At 42.3% G+C, this 16,201-nt stretch overlaps 1 protein-coding gene across 1 annotated transcript in view; it reads left to right on the top strand.

The window, feature by feature from the left end:
* Positions 1 to 16,201, top strand: part of NHLRC3 (NHL repeat containing 3) — a 244,191-nt gene that overhangs the window by 44,376 nt on the left and 183,614 nt on the right. The window lies entirely within an intron of this gene.

The raw sequence follows: 16,201 nt of genomic DNA, 5'->3' as shown, positions 1-16,201 counted from the left end.
ATCTGCCCTAGGGCATTTATAAGCCTAGCCAGAGTGTGTTTGGCTTTCGCCACCCCTTGGAATGAGTATACTGTGCCCATTTTAGGGTTTAGTTTACTGTACCTCTATCTAGCAGTGACACAGAAGTGATCCCTGGGATAAACCTACGATCTCCCATCCACTTGTCAAGATTTCTCTTGAAGAGAGTCAGTGAGGGGCTCTGCCTAACATGGACTGGGATTTTATTCCAGAGTGAAGGGAGCCTCTGGGTTATGAATCTGTCCCACCAGCATGTCCTATTTATTTTTGTGCTGAGGTTCAAATCTCTCGCTCGCGTAGTTCTGGTGGATTTGGATTTTCTGAGGTGGAGCATGTCCATTAATTCCGGGTAGGACATGGCCTTGTACATCAGGCATAGATCGCCTCTGAGTAGGTGGTATACTACTGAGTAGAGCTGGAGTTTCTTTAGCCGGGCAGCATAAGGCATATGTTGTGAGTCCCTTGATCCTCTTGGTGAGGTACTTTTGGGGTCTTTCCAATTGCTGCAGGTGTCGGGAAAGGTACATCCCAAATGGGGCATTGTACTCAATTTTGGGCCTGATGAGGGAAGAGTAAAGGGGCACAATGACCTCTCCCGATCTAGATGTGAATCTTTTCATGATAAAGGTGGGCAATATAGAAGGTCTTTCTAACCACTTTGGCAATGTGAGTGTCAAACGAGAGGTTACTGTCAACTTGGGTCCCTAATTACTTCTTCCGTACTTAATGGATTACCACCTATGTGGTAATTTGTGGGCACTTTGTTTTTCCCAAAGGGTATGACTATACACCTTTTGGCGTTTAGTTTAAGGCCATGGCTCTGGCACCAGTTTTCCATTTCTATGAGACCCTTTTGAAGGATGCTTGTGTCCGCTGGAGAATCAATTATGGCGCCCAGTTTGCAGTCATCTGCAAACTTGGTCAGCTACAATCCTCCCATGTTAGCCTGTACCTCAGAAAAATAAATACCGAACAAGAGAGGTCCTAGGACCGAGCCCTGTGGGACGCCAATTGTGACTGGTTTAGAGTCTGACATGGCTCCAGCAATTCTGACCTTGTGGGTTCTGTCCTTGAGCCAGTTTGCAACCCATCTTATGACATAGGGGTTTATATTTAAGCTGGTGAGCTTATCAATGATGCCCGAGTGGGGTATTGTGTCGAAGGCTTTTGCAAGGTCAAGGTAGGCTGTGTGAACTACCTTACCCTCATCAATAGCCTTGGTGACTGTTTCAAAGAAGTCGACCAGGTTCAAGAGGCAGGATCTGCCTTTAACAAAGCCGAATTGGGTAGGATCCAATGTCTGTAGGTCCCCAATGTCTTTGTTTATGAGTTCCATAATGATCCTCTCCATAGCTTTGCAGACCAGGCTCGTCAAGCTTATGGGGCGGTAGTTTCCAGGGTCCGTAGAAGCACCTCCTTTGTGGAGTGGGACCACTGTTGCTGTACGCCATTCTTTGGGCACATATCCTGTAGTAAGGCTGAGATTAAACAGCAGCCTTATGTGTGGGTTTAGCTCTTCTTGGAGTTCATGTAGCACACAACCCGGGACACCGTCTGGTCCCATTGATGCTGTATTTTTAGCTTTGGAGAGGGCGGCTCTCACCTGGGCATCTGAGATGTCGGGGAGGCAACACTCTGATGGGATAGATATTTGTCCTTTTGGGGTGGAGGGGGGGGGATTTGCACTGAACCTGTCTGCTAGTATGTTGGCAATGTCTGTGGGTTCAGTGTATTTTATGTCATTTTGGACTAACTCTGAGCACATCTGGGAGTTTCCACTCAGGTTTCTAACATAACTAAAGAAAGCCTTGTGATTATCTTTAGTATCTTGTGCAATTTTTCTCTCAAAGTTGGCCTTGTATGATTTTATGAGTGTTCATAGTTTTTTGCTAGTACTGATCAGAGATGCCTTCCCTTTTAGGGATTTTGCTCTATCATGTAGTAGCTTCCTCCTTCTGTTGTTTTTTAGGGAGGTGGGTTTGTCTTTTGAGCCATGCCTAAAAAAGGCACTATGGGGGTGGCAAGAGCATTTGCCAATATCCGAAAGCCCAGGGGTGACAGGTGCAAGCCATCCCTTGCGAATTAGAGTGGCTTGTCGAGCATGTCATCCCAAGCAGACAGACATTGGATCCCCTTAGAATGACACCAATACTTAAGCCAATTGTTAAAATTGATAATTTTGTCTTTGTACTGTGGCATCATTCTTGGTGAGGGTAAGATGCTGCTTAAGGTCAGGGTCATACCGGCCTGGGCTACATAATCAGAGAGCTCCTCTATGTCTCTTTTCATGTAGTCCAGGGAGGTACATCTCAAGTCATTCACACCAGCATGGACAATGACTGAGTCATATTTGTACCTGCTTTGGAGTGACCTGAGTGCTTGTGTTATGTGGCTGATTCTAGCGCCCGACAGGCAGCTCACTGTGACCTTTTCCTTGTTCAGCCTGGTGAGCGGAACGTCAGTGTGTCTGACTATAGAGTCACCTATTACAAGTGTATCAGGTATGTTGTTTAGCCTTAAGGGCTGTGACTATTTGGCACACTGACTTTGTGGGCTATGTGTTGCATGTGTTTTGTTTTGAGGTAGTGGTTGCTTGGATGTCTGCTTTGGAGGTCTCTGTTGCTTTGGCAGATTTTTATTAAGAGCCTCAGAGTATGTTTTTGTGTGTTTATGTGTTTGGTTTGCAGTTGTGGTAGGTCTATGTGAGACTGGATTTGTGGTGTGTGTGGTTACCTTCTCCTCCTGACTGGTTATGCCAGTACTGAGTCGAGAGAGCTCAGCCTCCAGTTTGGCTATATGGTTGCATCTCTCACATATATTTGTATTTGTTGGGAGGAGGAGAGGGTTGTCTGTGTACATGAGGCAGTTGTAACATTGCTTCAAGATTCCCAGATTCACCAGCTGAACTGGAGAGGAAGCCAGCAACTGTCCCTTCGACATGCCAGAATAGTATAAGGAACTGCTATGTAACTGAGTCAGAAAGGACCTATAGGGTACTCAAGGGGATTTTAGGAGGATGTAGTGCTTTTTTAGTTAAAAAGTGCTTAACTTATACAAAATGCTTATAGGAGCAAGTGCGGGGGGTTTTAGGTTGAGAATAGAATGTTTAGATTGAGAGTTGGAGCAGTTCTAAGGGAAAAAATGAAGAGCAGACTTTGTGGAGCCAGAAATAGTTTAAACCTGATTAAGCGGCGCTGCCCGATGCTGCGCTATGCGCAAATTCGTGCAAAAGCGAGCTAAAGCAGGCTTTATAGCAGGGGGTTAGAAAGAGCTAGGAAATGGCCCAAAATGGCCAATAAGCTACAAGTTACTGGGCTGGAACCACTCCTTTAGGGACAGATAGGCTGCTCAGAGCTCCGCACATCCACTGGTGAACAAAAAAGCTTCCTCCTATCCAAACAAGGATATGGGCAACACAGGAACTATGACACAGCCCAGAGATCAGCAATACCTGAAGATGGGCAACACAGGAACTATGACACAGCCCAGAGATCAGCAATACCTGAAGACTGGACTATTCTAGTTCAGTAAAGGCGGGAAACAAGGAGATTTTTTTTTTTTTTTTTTACAAAGTAGCAGAAAATAGATACAGTAACGACAGTAAATGCTTTACATCGGCTAGCGCACTTGAGTGTGTAGCCTACCAGTTAATTTAAGCAAAAACAAACTTTAAAAGTGCAAAAAAGTTCAGGAAAACAAACAGTAATGCAGTACATCAACTTTGCAGAGCTTATTTAGTTATAGAAACTCGCTTTTCGGCAAGAAAAAGCAGTCAGAAATAAGTAGCCAAAAAATACTTATAAATCAATGGAAAGTCACCCTTCGACTCGCTGCTGCTTGCAGAACTCTGCAGGACACCACGAGGAGCTATGCTGAGTCAATTACAAGCGCAAAAGCGGGCTTTATAGCAGGGGGTTAGAAAGAGCTAGGAAATGGCAAAAAAACGGCCAATAAGCTACAAGTTACTGCGCTGGAACCACTCCTGTAGGGACAGATAAGCTGCTCAGAGCTCCCCACTCCCACTGGTGAACAAAGAAGCTTCCTCCTATCCAAACAAGGATATGGGCAACACAGGAACTATGACACAGCCCAGAGAACACAGCCCCACAGCCTTAATACAATGAGATTCTTCTGTGATCTTACCATTGCTAACTTACTAGATTATGTAGGCTAATGTAACATAGACTAATTTTAACAAGTCAATTAACAAGATAATCTGAACAATTGATACTGGTAGGTAAAATAGCAATTTTCATAATGAACAGATTTGCTTTTATTGTATTAACTATGATAGACCAATAGAGACCAAGTCCCCTTTACATGGGAAGAAGTGGAGAAAAAATATAAGCAAACTGTCTGTGGGATATGGGGGAAAACAGAGTATCTGGAGAAAGGACACACAGCCACAGGGAGCACATACTAACTCTGCTTGCCATTCAGAATCTAGGATCAAACACCAGACAGTGGAACTGAGAGGCAAGAACAGAAAACATTACACAAGTGTGCTGCTCATCTCCAGTGATAATGTTAATCTGTTTTAGATTTTAAAAATGTAACTCTTTCCTCCAAGGCATTTTCTTGCGTTCAGTTTTAAAAGCAAACATTGAGCACTATTTCAGCTGTCCAGTTCCTGGTTTAAAACAAAGTCAGAAACCTGTGAACATGTGCTTCAGGGTAGCACTAATGTCTCTTGTTAGTTGTTTAATCATACTTAGAAAATGCAACACGGAGCCAGCTGAATTGTCATTTCTGATGTGTTGTTCTAAATTATTCAGAAAACGGGCTGCCAGGTGATCTCTTTAAGCAGAGGTAAACATTAAATGTGATGTTTTGACCAAGAATGTTAAACTCTATGAAAGAAAACCAAGTACAATTTATGGCAGCTGTGACGCCCATGCCTGGCTCAGTAATCAAGGAGCCTCAGTCCTCACCACTAACACCAGTAAGGGATGTGCACATTGGGAGGATAACAAGTACACGTACAATAAAGTACAATTTCCCTTAAGAACACACAGAGATCACAGCCAGGCTGGGGCTGGTTTCTCTCTTTCTGTCCAAATCTCCAATAAGAATCCCCACTAGCACAGCTATAGGGTTCAGATCTCAGCCGAGTGGTCAAGCCAAAACCTCCAGCACCCTCTCTGTCCAACCAGTGTTTCATGTCCCTGCCCAAGTAGCTGACACACACACACACACACACACACACACACACACACACACACTTTGAGATTTGATTTATATACAAACGCAGACACTCCTGTGGAAAGCTTGCACATGTTCTCCAGCTATGCCCCCTCTCTGCCCAGACTATACGGTAGTACCACATACCATCAACCACTCTTATCAGCTACTGTAAAGGCCCTTACCAAAGGGTGTCCAGTTCTACTGAGCAATGTTACTATTATCCAAATGGTAGGTGTGACTAAGACTAAGGCTATTAGAGTGGCTTGTACAGTATTACCAAATACATGCAAGCACTTTAAGAGCTTATATATCTCTAGACAAAACCAGCCACAGTTAAAAGGTTTAAATATATTTAATAATAAAAGGACAAGACAATACTTACTAACTCAGCACAGTGACAATGAATCACAGGAAATACTTTAAAATAACATAGTAGGACAGTCTCACATAAATATAGAAAACATCTACACTAATCTTGCTGTATTCCTATGTCTCTCTCTCTCTAAGAGAGACTATGTTCTAAGTAACCTACTTACAAAGCAAGGCAAAGTGCTGGTTGTTTTCAGATTCAAGACAAGATACGAAGTGCACTCTCTCTCAGATAATTCTTAAATTGATAATACACATTACTGCTGAATCATCTTAGATTACATCATTCTTGTCACCTCTGATTTAATTCCCAGGCTAACAGAAACTTGAAGTTTAACAAGTCTCTGTTAAAGATACTTATATCTTACAAGCTGACAGTTCTCTCTTAGAAGCTTGCCTAAAACTGGAAGTCGTAAAACAATTACCTTGGAAACCTGTACTTAACTCTGTTTCCAGACAATAGAAATAAGCTCCTAGCCTAGACATTCTGTCTCCTAGCTGAGATAACACACAGTCATAAAATTCTTTACTTATCAACCTATTTTCTTAGAATTTTGCAAGTTAACTATCTGCATTGGCACACAGTTTACACACACCTCTGCTCCCTTCCAGCATGGTGCACTGTGGTTATATTTTGAAGCTCAGCACATAACACAGTGTTCTTACATTTGTAAAACAAGCCTGTGGATTATGTTAATATTTGCAAATGACATAGGATTATTTACAAAATTCTATCTAGCCAGGCTGGCAGCCTTCACAGCAGCCATTGGTGTTCATTATAAACGGCAACCCCCATTAAATGAAGCTGTTAAACTGTTCAATCAATCATGTAGAGAATTGCTAGATTTCTAGGAGTTTTGTTGATCCTTTGTTTATTTTAGCACATTTTATTCTTTGTTTATAGGGGGCCTCTCAACTGAAACTTAAGTGATTTGGGTTTTAAACAGTTCTGCCACTCATTAAAGACAACATACTGGTTCTTGGACTCCGATATTAGTTCCCATCCAGACTCTACATGCTGCAGTAGGTTTTCCTACAATATATGGGAATCTAGGAACCAGAAGTGTCCATTTCAAAATGTTTAATACTCAATTTTATATAGTGGTGAATGGTTTATTGACCATTGTTATGTTTATAGCTTAGAATAAAAATCCCAGACATTTGATCTGGGGCTGAACAAGTTCCAGGTATATAGTTGCAGACCGCATACTACCAAAACATAAGCTGGATGAAGATCTCTGCATTTTTAAAGCCTATGTTGTAGCCCACCATCTGACAGTTGGACTTTGCTTTAACTCCCTGTTCATTATTTCTAATGCATATTGAGTAAGGAGTCCTTGTGTTTTATTGCTTTAAGGACATTTTCCTGTAACTGGCTGCAGATTCACTGTCTTATGTGATATGGTATACATATCCTGGAAGGTTGCAGTTGAAGTTAGGTTGCTGTCTGCCTTTGTTTAAATTGTATACTAGTGTAGTTTCTAAAACAATGCTAGTCTATTTTTTACAGTCCTGGATAAAAAAAAAAAACATAGAAAGTTCTACACCTGAATATACAGTAAGTTTGTGCAAAGAAGCATTTACCCATCACCATTTTTTACTGATAGTTTTACAGCATCTTTTAAACCCTTAATTAATTTGAAGCCTTTCACTTTGGAATAATTTGTCACTGTCATGATGTAGTAGTACTTTTATAAGTCTGTCCTGTGCCACCTTTGTTTCAGAGAGCTCCAAGACAGCATCATACTTGTGTACAGCTGTTTGTTGCATTTCCAGGTAACACCACTCTCCATACATATTCATGCCACCAATCATTTACAGTACCTTTTATAAGGGTAAGCTTTACATAAACTCTGAAAATATTCTTCTGCACTAGTTAGCCCACTAGCATAGCCATTGTGTTGTTTATGTGGACATTGGTGACAGAGGTTCAGCTAGCATTCATCTCAAAAAATCTAGATCCCTCAGAGCCACAAGGGCAGGTGACTTAAACCTCGACACGGTTATTAATAGGACGTGCTGGAGGGATAGATTCATCACCCAAAGACTCCCTATGCTGTGGAACAAAATCCCGGTTTATGTGAGGCAGAGCACCTCACTGGCCTTGTTCAAGAGGAATCTTGACCAATGGATGGGAGATCGCAGATACACCCCAGGGGTTACCTCAGTGTCACTGCTCGACAGAGGCACAGCTAAATAATGGGCATAGTTTCTCCAAACTAAGGGGTGGCGTAAGCCACAAAACTATGGCTAGGCTTATAAATGCCCTCGGGCAGATAGCCTAGTATGAACCTATGAACCTATCTCTGTGTCAGAAGTCAACCAAGAATAACAGTGGTACTGTGCAGCCTGTGCCTAGTGCCTTTATCCTGAGGGAGGATGTTCTTTTGGAGTAGCAATGCTGTCTGATGGTGTCCAGGAGGCTGTGCTGTTACACTTTCTACTCATTTGTGTGCTTCTCAGATGGACTTTAACAGCTGCTTAGACTGAGCATGAGCAGGAACTTATATGCAGCAAGTCTTCTCAGTAGCATTGCATGCAGGAGTCTAGTAAGGGGTAGGGCTTAAAAGCTAAGATACTTCTCAGAATCCCCACCCTATAATAATGATTGCATCATGCTGTTATTCCCAAGTAGGGGTATCCATTTTTGCATTTAGTGACCATAGGTATGGTAAATTGTGGCAGAGGAAGTGATAAGAGATTGCAAGGGACGGTTAAGCCATTTACTGGTGTGGTAAATTGTGGAAGTGATAAGAGAGGGAAGGGATGAAGCCATTTACTGGTATGTGGGGAAAAAATAAACTGATGAAAAAGTGAAAACATTCAACTACATAGGTGGCTTAGTTTTTTAAATAAGTAGAAAAGTGACATTTTAATTTTACAGACTTATGATAAACCTGAGGGTCTGCCCACACAGGTGGTAAGATAGGAGTGTCAGCTAGGGTTCAATTTCTGCTCACATTTCAGAAGTTGTAAATATCCACATTAGATAATTTCTACCACATTCATAAAAAATAAGCTTTCACTTATAGTGTTTTCACTCACCCAACCTGATTTGCATGGAACCCTCCTGTTTTTTTTTTTTTTTGGCTGAAGTTCTGCTTCCTGCATCAGCTGTATAATGCCCTGGTACTCAAATACTCACTGCGAGTTCCCCTAAATATCCTATTAACTGGAACTTCACAGTCCCAATTTTCACTAATTTCTCTTAAAATGTATAAAACATGGAACCCCTTCACTAGAAATGCTTCCAGACTGCTTCACTGAATGACACTTGCAGACAGTAGGAGTGTAGATAGCAAGGAACAAATCAGCAGTATGAAGCTTCTTCAAGTGGCATGCTAAAATAAACTTCACAGATTACAAATATATGAGCAGCAACCACTTGTCTTTCTTTGCAACATAGCTGTGCTGCTTAGCTCTGAACAGCAGTTTTTCATGTTGAGTACATTATAAATGCATTCTTTTACAACACTGTTTTTATCCCACATTTTCCTGCTACTGATTCATTCTATAAAGAGTGCAGAAAAGTAGTGTTTTCTGGTCAAACAAGCTGTGCTATTTTTACAGATGAATATCTGTAAATGACAACTAGTATAAAATTGTGTACCTTTAGGCGGATGTAATTCTGCTGCCCTTTTATTTCATACTGTGCTGAAGTTAGTAGTTACAACACTTTCACTTTATGTTACAGAAGATGGGGATTCTTATTACTTAATGCTGTTATCAGAGGTAGAACATACAGGAGCTTTTACAGTACAGGCACCACTGAGTAAAATTAAATATGTGCTTATAATTTTAGTAAGTGGAGTAGTGCATTGTTAGGACAGCCAGCTGTACTGGTGTGTAAGTAAAATAGCGAAGTGGCTGCTATCCCTTATTTGGGATCAGGGCTGGCCTAAGATCAGTTTGACCAAATTTGTTGAGTAGGCCCCTGCTCCCTCAGGGGACCCCACACTAGGCTGTGACAGCATCATTATGCCTTATGAGATCCAGAGATTTGTCTGAGAGACACTGTACCAGCGTGGAAGACATTTTCCTATTGGTGGTCTTGCTCCCATAATAACAAACTTTGTTAGCTGAGCAGACATTTCCCACCATGCACCGCAGTACTGACTATGCCAGTGTTACTAGTAACTACAGCTTCATGCCTCTTGGATCACAGTATTAGCTGCTCAGATTTCCATAGCGGTTAGTTGCTGTTGCTGAGTGCTCAACAGTCTTTTCAGTCCAAAACTGGTTGGAGTAGCCATCTGGTTTTGTGTACCACTCCATTTACAGTCTTAGAAGATAAGACCATGTTTTAATTTGAAGACTGATAAAGAAGTACTGTGTTTTCATTTGCTTCTCCTGCTGACATGGTATTTAGGAATTGTTGCTAATGAATATAATTACAAGAAATTACTGTTGAATAGTCAGTCTACTCTGATCTAAACCAGGGATTCATGCTAATGGTAGTAGTTATGTGCCCCTATTGGTCAGTATGTGCATGCCATAAAGTCCAGCAGCCCTGGATCAATAAGCTATTGGTCAGCCAGTGTCCCTTTGCCCAGCTTGGGTTACCTGGGATAGCACTGTTGCGCAAAAGCTGGACATAAAACCAAATCAACCTTCCAGACATGAGCTAAGAATTGCTACACTCAATGTGGGTTCACTGACATGATGGTAAGGAGGAGGTTGGGCAACCTATGTATCCAAGAGACAAGATGGAAGAACAGTGCAGCAAAACCACTTGGCTTGAGATCCAGAGTCTGCTACTCAGGAGGAAGACAGTCTAGAAATGGTGTGGGAATTGTGGTGAGGGTGAGGCTTTAGAAGGTAGTGAGGGACGTCATCAGAATTAGTGACAGGCTCATTCTAGTCGGACTCCAGCCTAATGACTGGACAGTATTCATAATCTCAGCCTGTGCCTCACAGCAGGGTTGTGATGGTGAGGAAAATAATGCATTCAGATAGCAGTTGCAGGACTTACAAGCTAAAGCAGGACAACATGAATTATTGTTAATAATGGGTGACTTGAATGCACATATCGGGACAGACAGAATAGGATATGAAGACTGCTTGGATCCACATGGTTAAGGCAATACAAATAAAGAAGGAGAGGCCCTTCTAGACTTTCTGGCAAATAGCTTCATGGTCTTTGGTTCAGAATGAGAGAGTCACAAGTTCACATACAAGAGTAGCCAGTATGCAACTCTGTATACTTCCTCCTAATAAGAAAAGGGCACTGGGGTAGAATAAATGATTACATAGTCCTCCGCAGTGAAACAGTTGGCCCACAGCATAAACCACTGGCTGCCACAATCAGCTTGCAAGCAGTGGTCAGAGAAGGCTCTAAAGTTAACAGAAACCAGGCTGAAGACCTGGAAGTTGACTGGAGACCAAGGAAAGCAGTTCAAAGAATTACTCAGAGCTGTAGCACCTCAAGAAGAGGAGGAAACAAGTGGAGCTGTAGAGGAATGGCAGCTCCTCAATACAGCATGTGTGAGGACTACAGAACAGGTATGTGACCGACCCAGGTATGGAAATAAATAAGGTACATAAGGAAAGATGGTGGTGGAATGCAGAAGTCCAGAAAGTCATCAAAAGAAAGAAAGAGTATAGGAAAAAATGGGAGATTGAAAAGATGAAGCAGGCTAAGAAGGAATACTGGTTGACTAACAAAGAGGCTAAGAAAAGAGTTGGACTAGCACAGAACAAGGCATCAGAGGCACTATCCCAGCTTCTGGAAAGTGACTCGGTAGATGGTACAAAGAAACTATATCAGGTTGCAAGCAAAGACAAAAACATAAAGAAGATAGTCAGACATCCTTCATAAGGGATGCCAGCAGCAACCTGCTCGCCAGTCCACAGGACATCAAAGGCAGATGGAAGGAGTGTTTTCAGCAGCTTCTGAATGAAGAACACCCCACAGAAGCTGTACTGCCCCAGACACAGCCTACAATGAGAGAAGAGGAGGAGCCCACCATAGAAGAAGTAAAAACAGCTCTAGGGAAAATGAGGTCAGGGAAAGCAGCAGGCTCAGATGAGGTCACAACAGAATAAAATACTCTGTGGCTCTTGTAAGGCATGTTCATATATAAATACAGAAACTACATTTATACACGCCATCATCAATAGAACATATTATTTCAACACATATGCTAACTGTAAGACTATGAATGTGATATATTTAGCTACCTGCAGATTATGTGCAGGACTTTATGTAGGGAAGACAAATTGCATGTTAAAAAATAGAATATTAAATCATTTGTCTGCTATAAGGCTACATAATGAGCATAATGCCTTATATCAACACATTCATCAGTTTCCAGGACATGATTTTAAGTTTTTAGTAATACAGAGCATACACAAGAGTTTAAGGGTGGAACCTGGTGAATGAAACAGAGTATCAGTAAGCAAGTTGGATTATAGAGCTAACAGCTCACAGATTCCCAGGATTGAATTATGTCATTCCCCTTAAGCCAGCCCTAAAGAAAAGGCAGATTAATTACTGATTTTAATTGGTTATTTACTATTTAAACTGTTTGAATATCTCAGTTAATTGTCTGAAGAAGGGCATTAGCCTGAAAGCGCTTACATATTGTTGTTACTCTGATTTTATGTCATTTTATGCTGTTTTAAGTGATTAAACCTTGGACTATACTTTGTGGTGGTTGTTGCCATTTTGTACTGTTCAACAGATAAGATAAAGATGATGGGTGAGATGGGAGAGAAATGGCTTCTAAGGGGGTACTCATAGTAGTGTGGAGAAAAAAGCATATCTCAGATGACTGGAGAACATGCATACAAGTGCCAGTGTTTAAGAACAAAGGAGACATTCACAACTGTGAGCAGTACGTAGTTGTCAGACTTCTGTCACATTCACACAACGGAGCTAAAAGTAAAATGGGAGGTGAGCAGTTCAAATTCAGATCAGGATACAGCACAACTGCCCCAATGTTAGCAGTGATACAGATAGTTGAGAAGAAGCTAGAGAAAAGGAAAGAATCCAGCTGGGAGTTCTTAGACTTGGAAAAAGTGTATGACAAGGCCCCAATAAAGCTGATTTGAGCAGTCCTGCAGTGGTTTGAAGTCAAAGAAACATTTGTAGAATAAGTGCAAGCTATGTACAAGGACCCACTTAGTCAAGTACAAACAGTGTTCAGTCTCACAGATGGGTTCCTAGTGGGGAGGGGTGTGCATCAGGGTTTAGCTCTGAGCCTACTGCTGTTTGTACTGGTGATGGACTACATTAGCAAACAGGTCAGAAGATCAACAAAGTTGCTGTATGCAGATGATGTGGCATTACATGCAGACTGTGAGCAAGAACTTCAGCAAAGGATAGGGGAATGGAGTACTAAACTGAAGGTACATGGGATGAATCTGAGTACAGACAAGACAGCTGCAATTGCAGTAAATGGAGAAAACTCAGAAGAAGCTGAAATGGAAGGTTAACAGTTTCAGTTATCTGGATGGGATAGCTGAGGAGAAGGGAAGTCTGAAGGAGGATGTCAAAGCTAGAATCAAAGGGACTGGAGCCAACTGGCATGGTGTTAGCTGTAGTATATGACAGAAGAATGCTAAAGAAGCTAAAAAAAGCTTAAAAGTAAGGTGTATAAAACAGTGGTTCAACCAGTACTATTGCAGTAAAGGCAGAGCAGTTGAAGAAGCTAGAGGTGATGGAGATTGTGTCTGAGACATGTGATAGGAAGCATACTGTGGGAGAAGCCAGAGTAGCTCCAATTGCAGAAGAGGTCAAAGAGAACAGATTATGGTGGTTTAGGCACATGTACTGAAACGCAGAGGACAATCTGGTGAAGAAGATTTGGAACAGACAGAAGGAAGACAAGAGGAAACAAGGGCATCCAGCAAAGAGGTGGACAGATTGTGTGAGAGAAGACTTGCGACAGTCAAGCATGAGTGTTGGAGAAGGTTGGAGAGTGGCATTGAATAGAATTGAGAGAGATGGCAGCAGTTGACACAGTGAAGTATAACTTAGATGCTTTCTGTATTTATGTGAGACTGTCCTGCAATTTTGTTTTAAATATTTCCTGTGATTCTGAACTCTGATACCACTATGTGAAGGCTGCCATCCTATCCAGATAGAATTTTATAGATAATTCTGTCATTTGTAAATATTAATGTAAACCACAGGCTTGTTGTCTTAAATGGTAAAAATAGAGTTACATGTGGAACTGAAAAAAATGTAACAACAGTGCAATCTGCTGTAAGGAAGCCAATTCAAGCATTTTATGAATGTCTTTGATCTTTAAAGTTGGCTCCGGCCAGTCTAGGTGAAGACATTCTTTATATTGTTTTAACTAAGCGTTAAACTGCTAGATTTAAACATGTAAATGTATTTTTATTGCTCTGCTTCCTGACCAGCTGCAAAATAACACAAGGAGATGTTAAGAATGTAAATGTAGATGTTCTTCATTCCACATTGCTGCAGTCCTAACCATTGGGTAGTCCACTGTCCCAGTCGGCCCGAATACCAAAGTATATGGCTGACGTTGGTCAAGGCGCATTAGTCTGACGTCAGGACGTCAGGGTACTAATGCGCATGACCGACGTCATATCCTCAGTCTTTTTTGCCGCATGGTCCGATGCAGAAGCAGTTTTGCGAGTGCAGGTTGGCGTTCTGAAATTTTCTGAAGTCGGAGTTTCAGACCGAATCAAAGTTGGCTAAGTACCCCGTTGGGGAATATTTTGGTTTTTCTTGCCTCAGTATTTACCCGGATGTCAGAAAAAGTGAATAACTGTATTTCTTGTGGGAAACAGATACCTCATAGGGATTACCATACTTTGTGTATACCTTGTTTAGGCCTGAGCACGACGTTGTTGGATGCCGCTCTTGTGCTAGATTTAACAAACGCACTATTAAGAGAAGGTTAGACTGTGCCAGGTTAGTTTTTGGGAAGCGTTGTAATTATAAAATGCCGTCGGATGCTCCGACGCCCGCTTCGTCCAAAAAGCGCAAGGACAAAGCAGCAAAGCCTAGAGGGGAAGAACCGACAGTCCCGGACATCGGTTCTTTAGAAGGCTCAGTGGAGCCGGAGGTTCTGCCAGGAGTTTCTTTGGAGTCTCAGGGAGAGACTTTACTGTTACAGGATGTGTCCTCTCAGGAGGTAGGCCAGGCTGAAGGGGCTACTCAGGTGGCTGTTCTTCCCTCTCTTCCTAAGGTGGTTAGAGCCTCCCCTTCTGTTTCCAAGGCTTCTTTGAGAGGCAGGCCAGGTTTAACTTCAGTGGGGGTTTCTCCTAGCTCTTCAGGATATTTGCCTAAGAAACATATGCTTAAAATGGCAGAGGATTTGATTACTATGATTAGAGGTTCTATGCCCCCTCCTGATAAGAGGCCTAGGGTGGAACCTGAGTTTGAGAGTTTTGAACAGTGTTCGGAGGCTTCTGAGTCTTCGGCTGAAGACTTGCAGGAGTATCCTCCTTATTCTGATTCTGATGTGGATGATTCTACTCCTTCAGCTTCTCCTCCTGAGGATTTTTCATTTTCAGAGACTCTTCATTCCATGAGGGAGCATTTTAAATGGGAAGGTCAAGATTTCTCTGATTCCAGGAAGAGGCTTAGGGAATTCTTGTTTTTACCCCAGCATAGGCCTTTAGCTATTCCTCCTGTTCTGAATGTGGTGGAAGATGTTTTGCAGAGGCTTCCTGAACCCTGATTCTTTGCCTCCTGCCCCAGTTAAACCGGATAGGTACTATAGGGTGCCTGAAGCTCATAAGTATCTTTTAAGAGTCCTAGGGCAGACCCGAAACTGTCTCTCAGGGGCCTAAAGGTGTTAAGGCTTCTGTTGTTAAAAATCCTGTTCCTCCTGATAAAGAGGCAAGGGCTTTGGATAGATGGGGAAAGAAAGTGTATACTTCTTCCACTTTAGCCATGAGGGCGTTGAATTGCCAGTTTCACATGTTAAAATATCAAAATTATCTCCTTTCACAATTGAAGTCTAAGGTGGATGCTCTGGCGGAAGGTATTGAGTGTAAAGAGTTGCAGGATTTAGTTCATGTGTCTGAACAGGTGGGTAAGCATTCCTTGCAATGTGGTTTTGATGCTGTGCAGGCCTCCTCGAGGGTGGCTGCCACTGGTTCTGTTCTTCGTGGCACGCCTGGTTGAGGGATCAGAATTTAGCTGAGCATGTTAAGACAAGGATTTTGGATGCTCCTTTACAGTCTGACGTGTTGTTTGGTTCGCCTGTGGAAGCAGTTTTAAAGAAAATGGAGGACAAGGCTAAGTCTATGCAAACTGTTAAAGATTTTTGCAGGTGCAGCCTCCGAAGTTTAGTAGAAATTGGCCTACTAAGGGATGGACATATCCTGCTTATGATTCCCAGTCTAGGGGTAGGTCTAGGCGTGGTAGGGGCAGAGCTCAAGGTTCTTTAGGCCTAGAACAGGGAGTTCACCTGCTCAGACTTCTGGTGAGGGCAGGGGTCAGTCCTTTGTAAACAGACCCAATGACCTGCCTTTTCAGCTGCCAGTACGTTCTCGCCTGGCAGCACCTTTGGGAGGAAGGTTGGCTCTTTCAAAGAAAATTGGGATTTAATTACCCAAGACAGATGGGTTTTGGATATCATTCACCACGGTTACAGGTTTTATTTCCATACCTTGCCTCCTTTCAAAGGCATGCCAGACATTCCTC

Source organism: Protopterus annectens, chromosome 5.part1 (assembly GCF_019279795.1).
Source record: "Protopterus annectens isolate FY-2018-M chromosome 5.part1, PAN1.0, whole genome shotgun sequence".
NCBI lineage: Eukaryota > Metazoa > Chordata > Ceratodontiformes > Protopteridae > Protopterus > Protopterus annectens.
The sequence above is the reverse complement of the archived record's forward strand: the minus strand, read 5'-3'. Positions and strand labels throughout refer to the sequence as shown.